General features: G+C 41.4%; 1 pseudogene; it reads left to right on the forward strand.

Annotated features, from left to right (window-relative positions):
* Nucleotides 1–1421: 1421 nt before the first annotated feature.
* On the forward strand, nt 1422–5922 carry LOC149104974 (uncharacterized; annotated as a pseudogene).
* The last annotated feature ends 4526 nt before the right edge of the window (nt 5923–10448 follow it).

Raw genomic sequence — 10448 nt, forward strand, 5'->3', positions numbered from 1 at the left:
TGTTTCAAACGGCGGAGGACGGATACAATTTATAAATTGTAACAAACCGTAAAATTAATATGTTTGCGTATTTATACTTATACTATTGTAGTTAATCTGTGCATACCATCTATCAGCGTCAAGCACGGACTGCATGTGTATTGGCTTCACAAGTTGTTGCCGTTAACTGCCCCCCGCTGCTCGCGAAATGTTCAAACACTAAATTTTGCGTGACAGGCGGCTAGGCCACAATTGCAGGGGCACGTAACACAAATACTCGTCCTTTAAATTCATTCAAAGCTTATCTGATCAGTTGTCTGGAACTTCTTGACATCTTGATTAGTGCAGAACATTTAATGTCTTTTTTTTTTTTTTTTGGAAATTTTGTGCTTTTACTCGTACATGTTATCCTGCTTTTAAAGCTGTAAGCTGCCCACATTTTAATAGATAGGAAAAAAATTTACACATGGGTATAATCGTGTGCGTCCGAGAATCATCAAGTACTTAGCACGCAATGACTGATACGAACACTTTAATTTCGCTTTCGATATCCACGAAAAAACGTCGAAACCGCCCACCAACACATAATCAGATTACTTCAGAGTCGATAATCTGTGCTGCGTTTGTACAGTTGCATGATACACGTTAAGAAATGGCAACCTGTGGCTACTCTGAACTTGTTGGAGGGCCGTGTGGATGCAGTAGTACCAATTCGGTAAATTCTGTGTGAAACGATAGAAAGATGCGGAAGAAACATTAAGAGTCATTTGAAGTTTTTCGACTGCTTTGATTCAACTTTACAAACGGAGGAAGATCTTCTTCTGACAAGAGCAAGTAACATGTCAATATTTCTCATAAATTGTGTAGAAGTTAAACAAGGTATAAACAATGAAATAAGTCGAGATGGTTATTGAAGTAAGGCAATGCCTTGTAGTTTTGCTTCGGTTTTTCCCCGAGTTATGCACGCACCTGTCACTGGACACTACTAATACTAGCTAGCAAAATAAGAGGTCGCAACATGAGTATTATTGTTTAATTGCATGCAAATAAACTCACCGTCACAAGGCGAAGATGACTGATCCACGTTACTAGGCCGTCGTCCCAGACCTCTTTCGTACCGGGTTGTTGAGTGACCTTTCTGTTACTCCTCCCTGCTTGGACACGGCAACAGACTAAAATATTCTTATCCCCAACCCCATCAGGCAAAGCAAAGGCCAAAATGTACTAATTCCCCGCCTCCCTGGAGATGCAAAGGGAAAAAAATATATATTATCCCCCACTCCCTTGAGAAGGGCAGAGAGTCAAAGCCCCCACAAAGCCCCACCCATGCCCTATGTTTTCCCGGGTTGGGGGTTGGGGGTTTCCAGTGACAAGTGCATTATATTTACCTTGTTAGTAAAAGCGAAAAGGAACTGTTTTTTCGTGAAAGTATTACCAGTCAGATGTACAGAATTTCGCGTAGCAGTTATGGAACCCTCAGCGCAGATATAAGGTATACAGGTGGGTGAAACTTTAAAACGAAATGATTTCCAGACATTTGGGTAAACATCACTGATGATGAATTGAGTCGCGAATGACACCTTGTTGAATGATAAACGCATGTAAATTATCTTTAAATTTTCAGGGATTTTTGAGATAAAAGAGCATCATTTGAAAATGTCAATTTGTCCACGACACCGAGATGCATATGGAATTAGATGGCGTTGTCAAAAAAAGTTATGTTCAGTCCCGCCAGACTGAAGTGTCCATAGGAAGAAAGAATTAAAAGGAGGCCGAGGAGTCACAATCCCACAATCTCAGCTACTTTATAGACTCACTTCTGTGCTTGTTCCAGTTGCTTCGCGTAAGTCAATTTTTTTTCAGTGCATTGACCTGAATTTTTGTTTTAGACCTAGCATGTTTTTGTCTATTTATTGCCCTAATTTTGTTGTTTCCAGGAATTTGTAAGCGCTGTCGGCCGTTTCTAACCAAAGAGTCAAAATCCACTCAGTTTGAAGCGCTATCCATGTCAACTGTCTCAACTAAGGAGATCGCCGCGATCCCACAAGCGGGTGAGCAAGAAACAAAGGGTATTTCATCGCCCTTGGAGTCAGCAGAAAGTGACCCAGTAAATGTAATGGCCGAGCCTACAAGCAGATCATTTATGTTACTACCTGCACCTGGCCTGCGTAAGTGGCTTTATTGCTCGCGGGAAGGAAATGTTTTTCGCGCGGGAATGCGGATCTCGTTCCCATTCTCCTCGCGACTGCGCCTTGTGCTGACAAGTTCACACTTCTAACACTCTGCCCGGCAAGCTGCCCAGAGACCTTGCTCGCATGCGCAGGCCACAAGTTTGTTTTGGGATATTGCATTTTCTTGTGCGTGTGTGTTTTTTCTCCTAGGTATATATTTTCAAATTCAAATTCATTTTGTTTCAGGAAAACGAAAGCGCCACTGGACTGTCTCAGGCTCTGAGAAACCTATCAATTGTGACATCAGATGACAGCCAATACACAACAGAAAGTACTGATACTAGCAGCGCCAGTGATTCCTCCAGCAACTATGAAAATCAGACTCTTTGTCGCTTGAAGTTAAACGAGTTTCTTAGCGTCAGCGGCAAAGGAACTATAAATCAACCCAAAAAGAGCTGGGATCAGTTAAGCCTACGAACCAAGAATGTTCGCATCTCGAAAGCAAAAGATGCTGTCGTGGCGTCATTGGAGGTCATCTCTCCTGGAAACCCAGCGTCGTTGTGGCAAGCACTGAAGAGTTCACAGTCAGTGGAAGCATCCCTGTGCATAACACCCCAAACTTCAGCCGATCAGAAGTATCTGGAAGCCTTAGCAGAGACATATCAGAACGCCAATAGTTGGGACACACGCCGACAGATATTGTCTGTAATAGCTGATCTGATTCCATATTCAGTAATCCAGCAGTTCACACCAGGCATCACTGAGTATCGAATCAAAACTGCACGACAGCACACAATCCACCACGGGCGCGGTGTTCCTTTACCTGCCTCTAAAAGACCAAGAATGCGTGTGGACGAATCACAGTTAGATCACTTCCTGTGTTTCATAACTAGTGCACACGTTGTACAAGATTTACCATTTGGCCAACGCTACTTGTACTTAACAAACGGCAAGATCCTCGAAACTCCGAATACCATTAGATCTATAATTCCTCAGCGAATAACTGACCAGTATCGTCAGTTTTGCTTGAAGACCAACTTCACACCTTTCAGCACCTCGACAATGTTGCGTATATTGTCATCATGTACCGCCACAGTGAGAAAGTCACTTCATGGACTGGACTACTTCAGTTTGCGGCTGAGGGAGCGAAAGCTTTCCACGATCTGGTGGCAATTGTTGAAAAACTGGGTGAGAGACAGTGGGTCCCTAGATGCCAGCAGGCACTGAAGGAGGGAAAACAGTACTTCAAAACAGACTACAAGTAAGTATTGCCATGCATGCTTCATTTTTTTTTGTAAGTCATTCAAGTAGGGAAATGAGTTTACTTATTTATTGGAGACAGGGTACTCACTCGGAACGAGATACTTGTTATAAGGTGTTACCTTGCCTCCGAAATGCGCGAACTATACATCCGTGAACGTATGGAATCAGCTCTAAATAGATTTAGATTTACTCCAAGCGACCAGAACAAAACAGTTACAACTCTAAACTGAAGTCGGGACAGCGGGCAGCACTGGAAGATGGGTCTATTATTATAAAGTAAATCAATCATAATACCGTAAATTGTTATTTTTTAAATAAGTCAAGACGAGATCAATACAGACGTTCTCGTGGCTCTTTTAGAAGCTTTTACCCCTTCAAGACATTTCGAACAAACTGGCTAATATTTTGACTCTAGTTCATGGTCACGCAGCTAAAAATCCTCAATCTTTGGATGGCAAATTCTAATATAGCTCATAGCTTATGGCGGAGCACTCCTTCGCTCTTCATGAAGGGGAACTCAAAAAAGGGAAACGCGTGTGAAGTATTCTGTTGTTCCGTTTTCATGGTGTGTATATACACTGTACAACATATCATTTTTTATACTGATCTTCTGTCACATTTTTCTTAAATGGTTAAGGTCCATATTACAGCAGCCTCACACGTTCCAGATGATTGCAGCACGCACGCTCTAAGTGACCCTAAACAGGACTGTCTCCGTGTGGCGTGTGACCATTCCCGTGACAAGTGCTGTCCTTCTTGTGACCAGCTGAAATCCATAATGATGGAAATTGAGTCTTCATTAAGATCCTCCGAGTTGAGAGACGAAGACCGGGATGACTTGATGTACACACTTCAACAAGCCTATCAGGCAATTGAATCATGGAAAGCTCATCAGTTGAGATCAATTCAGCAGGACAAGGCAAGAACGAGCCTTCTAGAAAACCTGGAAACGTCTTCAGTTCTCATTACACAGGACTGGGCCATGAAGTTCCTGCCACAAAAGTACAGGGAAACGCAAGCTGATTGGTTTGGCAAAAGAGGGATTTCTTGGCACATTAGTGTTGTTGCCCGTAAGATTGCCGACAAGCTGCAGCACCAAGCGTTTGTTCACATAGTCGAGAATTGCAGTCAAGACAGCAACGTGGTGGTCAGCATCATATGACACACACTCCAACAACTCAAGAAAGAACATCCGGAGATTAAGACTGCCTTTCTCCGACAAGACAACGCCGGATGTTACCACAGCCTCACCATGTTAGCTGCTTGCCGACTTATGAAAGAAGCGACTGATATCAAAGTTGAGAGAGTGGACTTCAGCGACCCACAAGGCGGTAAGGGTCCTTGCGACAGAAGAGCAGCAACGATCAAAGCACATGTTCTTCGCTACATCAATGAAGGCCATGATGTAATCTCTGCGGATGATCTGAAACGAGCTATTCTATCTCATGGTGGTGTCAGAGGCGTCCGAGTTACCTTGATTGATTCCACAAAGCAGCATCCAATCTCGTTGCAGGGGAAACTGGAAGGAGTGAGCAACTTAAATAATTTCCATTATGGAGAGGAATGTCTGACTGTATGGAAGGCATTTGATGTGGGAGAAGGAAAGACCATACCATGGTCTCAGTTGCAAGGTAAAAAAAATATATATTTCTTGCTTACTTTTACCAAATTTTTATTTTCTCGCGCCCATTTTTTTCGCGTCACGCTCGAAGGACTAAGTAAGGGCTGCTCGTAATATATCAGGGTTACCGCTAATGTAATTACTTGAAGAATCTTAGGTTCGGTTTATACCCTTATTACTGAAGGCGCTTTTATTTCAAATGCCATTGCCACAAAATGCAACAAAATCTCGTGTCTTGTCTTGTTTAGGTATTTTTTATGCTCTCTTTTCGTTAGTCCAAATGGGTTCAGTGAAGGATTCAGTATTCCCCGAGAATCCCTTTTCTCCTGGAGACTTCCAAAACGTCTCTTTGTTTGACAACACGCGGTTTCCTGTTGAAGACAATCCAGAAAACACCGTTCAAGGAGACCAAAACATTGCACCCGCTGACAACGAGCACGCTGGTCTTTTTTCCTGTCCAGTTGAAGGATGCGTGAGTACTTTTCAGCGCCATTGTAACCTGGAGCGGCATATGCATTATGGCAAGTGCAAATTTGTAGAGGAAAGACACTCCCTTCTCGACAAGGCAAAGATTCTTTACGCTGAAAAACAACAGGAAGGATCAAGCGCACAGCCATTTATTGCCGGTTCTGAGCTTTCGGAGCAAAGTGTTCAGGCGTTACCGCAGGGCTGGGCATTGCGATCTACGAAGAAGGCTGCCCGTTTCAGTGCTAAGCAGAAGGCCTTCCTAGACGAGAAATTTAAAATAGGAGAACAGACAGGATTCAAAGCAGACCCCGCACAGGTGGCTCAAGATATGAGACATGTAAAACATGAAGACGGGAGCCGCAGATTCACTGTAGATGAATTCCTAGCGCCACAGCAAATAAAATCTTATTTTTCAAGAATGGCGGCAAAATTCAGGCAAGGAAGTCACGATATTGCAGACGAGTGGGACGGTCAAGCTGTTGCAGAGCAAGAGGCGTATTCCTCCGCCCGTGCGCACATTCTTGAAGAATGTCGGCTGACCCACCCGATCACTTACGATACATACAATCTCTGTGAGCTGTATGCAAGAAATAAGCTAACCAAGCTCAGCGTCCCTATTTTGCGCATAATATGCAGCCACTTTGAAATGGAAATTGACAATCTTCCACCAAGGCTAAAAAAGCCGTATGTTCAATTAATTGAAGAGTTCGTCAGATCGTGCTCGTGTGCATAACTGTCTTAAATTTTTGTGTATATTCAGATGTTACATACATCAATTAGGGTCGACAAACCCATTACCCATGCCTCCGTCATTTAGTTTTAGTTTTTCACACTAGTTTGGTCACAAAACAACTTCTAATAGCTAACAACTAATAGCCTATAGCCACCAAATCTGTCAGGACGTTCATGATTAACAGGCCCAGCGCGGTGGAGTAGGTGTAGACGTATCTTGTAAAATAATTATTAAACAAAAATAGGAAAAAACTATTCCAGTATTGAGGTTCGCAACAAAATTGTACAAAAAAATAAAGGAAGTGTGACGACTACTTTTTTTAATTACAGTCGAACCCCTATTAAGCGGCCACGTATTAAACGGCCACCCCTTTTAGGCGGCCGGTAATCGAAGTCCCAAAATCCATTTCCCCAAGGGTGGCCGTTTGATAGGGACAATAGGGTTTGAACACGTACAAGGTGCATGGGCGTTCAGTAGTCTGTCACGCAATTCTCACCGTTTTGCAGCGGTTGGCAGTTAACGGCAACAACTTGTGAAGCCAATACACATGCAGTCCATGCTTGGCGCTGGTAAATGGTATGTACAGATTGACTACAATACTCAAATTGAAGTATAAATACGGCAAAGTATCGATTTTACGGTTTATTACAATTTACAAATTGTATCCGTCCTCGGCCGTTCGAAACATGAGGATTTTGTATTTTGATTCGAAAAATAATCGCTAAAAGTTTAAATTTCAGGTAACCTGAGCAGTAGACAGGACAAATATTAATAGAAAGTAGCTTTTTATTCGGAATAGTAACGATTTTACACCAAAAAACTGGCCTATTGTCATTTCCACGAGTGCATTGTTGATTTTTCACCCTTAATTGCGTGACAAGGAATGGCGTGTTTTGTCCTTTGTGCCACTTTTGTCTGGCGCCCTAAAATTTCGCATTTTTAGTAGCCCAAAAATTTTATTGCAGTTATTTGAAGAAGAAACCCTGTTCTTTCGCTGGATTAACTTGATGTAACTCCATGCCATGTACCAAGGTGCTATTTTACCCTGTCAATTTCGCCTTTTTTTTGTCCGCCAAAATGAGTGAAATATTGAAGAAAAGCAAAAATCGCCCAAAAATTCAGTTTGCGATGGAATCGGACAAATAATATTTCAGACTGTTCGTAAACATGTGTTCTTTTCATTAAGATATTCAATGGCCAGATTTACCGTTTTGTTTATTTTTAAGCGAAGCTCAAATAATGCGTTGTTTGGAGCTCGTGAAACTGATGTGAGAGCCGCCAAACCGATTTTGTCACCGTTCGCGTAAAATAAAAATCTAATCGAACTTACAGTATGTTTTCTAGAAGTAGTTCATCCAGACCTATATCCTGGCAAAGTTTGGGGATTTTCGATTTTTTCATTTTGCATACCTCTAGGCGAAATTTTGGGACGATTGCTCTTAAGTCACTGTAGCTATTCTTTGTTTGATTGTTTAAAACTAGTATCTCTCAGAGTCAAATTAAGCTGAGCCACGCGTAGATTGGTATCCTTTTGGGGTACAATTTCAATTTTCCGACGAGAATTCCTGTCCCTAGAGCATGGCATTCCTCCTTTCCCCCTCTCGGGATTGGCGGGTAATTATGGACTACCATCGACACGCGGTCAAATGACGTGAGGGTATCAATCTCCTACAAACGTTTTCCCGCGCTTCGCGTCAGCTACACGTATTTGCTTCGAGTTTGATTGGTTCATTGAATTGTCTGTGTCCTTGTGTTATTGGCCAGAGCGATTACTTTGGTTTTGGTTTTACGAAACTCAACCGAAAAACACCTTTGTTGAAAACTATGTTAAGCCGGGATGACTTTCCTATATTTAGTGAGTTATTTATTCCGGAAAATGACACTCCATCTCTTCTTTACACTGATTATAACATTTTATTTGTAATATATGTTTCGTTATTTCAGTGGTAGGCCATTGAAACTAGCTATAACTTGAACCTCTTGTGATTTGAATCTTTTGTCTTTTTACGCGTTTTCAATAAACCTAGTAGATACCAGACTACCAACCAATACAGTAACGAAACAATAACTGGAAAAACCTGGCATCTAGGTTCATTTCTCGTGCATGGTTACATGAAGTCAGCCGAGAGTTGAATCTCAAGAGGTTAAGGACGAAACTAGTTTTGTAGTCACATGTATTACGTGAATATCTGTTGAAAGGTACTGCAACTGAGGCGTTTTCTGATTGATATAATATGTGAATAGACTGAACGTCTTTAAAAAAAAAAAAGAACTGAGAGAGTGACTCGTTGGAACTGACCGGATATCCTTTGTTTAGTTTGTTCTCTTCTGTTGTGTGCTTTGTTTTCGTGTTGGCACGTTATTATTCCAGTTTTACTGATCCGTAATAAGCCTGACTGAAACATACACCATTTTGATAACTAATTCCCGGTCATTTGTTCCTCTTGAAATCGAACATTTCTCAATTTCTTTTGAAGCTTTATAGGGTTATCAGGACTCAGCTGTAACTGATTGTAGCTAACAGTAATGACTATTATTATGTTTTTTAGATATTACTTTGAACGTAACTACCATGCCAGCTTTGGCTGTCTCTTTGTTGCTCTGTTATATGTAATCTTGGTCATAAATATCCCTACTAGTAAAACCAATTACCCTAAAGGTTTCTAATTGGGAACACCTTACTAACATGCTTCCACTAAAAGCATCATATGGTTGGACGTACAATACACTTACATAAAACGCTTCTGGCATTTTTAAAGCATTAATTAAAGCTGCTTGAATAAATATTTGGTCAAGGTGTTAACTTACAGTTTAGAAAGTTGTTTGCTCTGGTCAGTTTTACTGACTGATTAAACTGACCGATTAAACTACAAATCATGCAATCAATTCTTGCTAACGCCTACGGCCGTTCAAAGGGGAGTAAAATTTACAGAACTCCCCTCGGTATTCGTTTCTATCTCATCCGAGCTTTTTGTTTTCTTTTCTTTAATTTTCTTTCATATAAGTCACTTACATTACTTACAATGCACAATGAATTACTTACATTACTCACAATACAGGTCTCCTACCCTAATATCACAATACTCTACTTACAGAACAATACTTACATTACTTACAATAAGGGAGCTAAACAAACAACCCAAAACAATTCAAATGGCATACTAAAATTAACTAATAGTGCAAAATTACTGAACAAAACTTGAAAACAAATATATCACGAGAATGAAGAATTACGCTGTACTCGTAAGGGACCGTTCATTTTTTATGAGGGAGGGGGGGCTGGTGGGATTTGGGAAGCACCATTTAAAAATCGCATGACCCCCCCCCCTCAGCTTACCAATTTTTTCACGTGCCCCCCCCCCTTATAGCTGTCATTTTTTGGGATGACCCCCCCCAAAAAAAAAAATTGAACAAACAATATTTAGATTTCAACTTTTTAATATTTCTCTATTATCCCCCTACTTCACGTTTTGTGCTCACTGTGAAGACAATATTTACAATCCCTATACTACAGAGAGCTGTTGTTTGAAAAACAAATCAAAAGAAAGAGAAGTCAATTTCGGATCTCCTAGTTATGGCTCGCCCTGAGCGTGTGGCATTTGGCCTCTCATTGGCATCTCCCTCATCTGAATTGATGAATGCCCACAGTTTTAATGTAAAACAGATCAAATGTATAAAAGCTAAGTTGACGAAGGTCACGCAGGACATGGAAGCACTAGAAAATAATAGCAATTATAACAGCATATTCAAGGGCATACTCAAACATGCACAGCACATCAACAAAAGGAGAAGGAAAAAAGAAAACCGCAGAAAGTCAAATGAAAGAAAGAGGAACGGACTGAAAACAACGTCCAACGAGTTTATGGAATCTGTGTTGGAAACCCGCTAGGAAATGATCTTCCACAATGCCTTGTGTACCCTCCTAGAACGGCCATCCCGGAAGAGTGTATTAAAGTTGAGGATGTTACCACGTCGTTGTTTAGAAGAGATGGGCCATACATCGCACAGCTCTTGGAAGGGAATTATTTCACCAATGCTGCAAGAAGCAGAATCACCACCAACCTTGAGCAAGAAGTCAGAGATTATGTTTACACCTTCATGTACCCTGAAGAGTACACTCTGACGGAAAGCATTGCTGCTTCGTGCAGCATCGGTGAAAGAGACTCCCATAGCAGCACAAGCGGCGACGAAGAACTCGATGTTAGCGAAGATG

This window comes from Orbicella faveolata, unplaced genomic scaffold (assembly GCF_042242905.1).
Source record: "Orbicella faveolata isolate gen_17 unplaced genomic scaffold, um_ofav_v1 contig_34, whole genome shotgun sequence".
NCBI lineage: Eukaryota > Metazoa > Cnidaria > Anthozoa > Scleractinia > Merulinidae > Orbicella > Orbicella faveolata.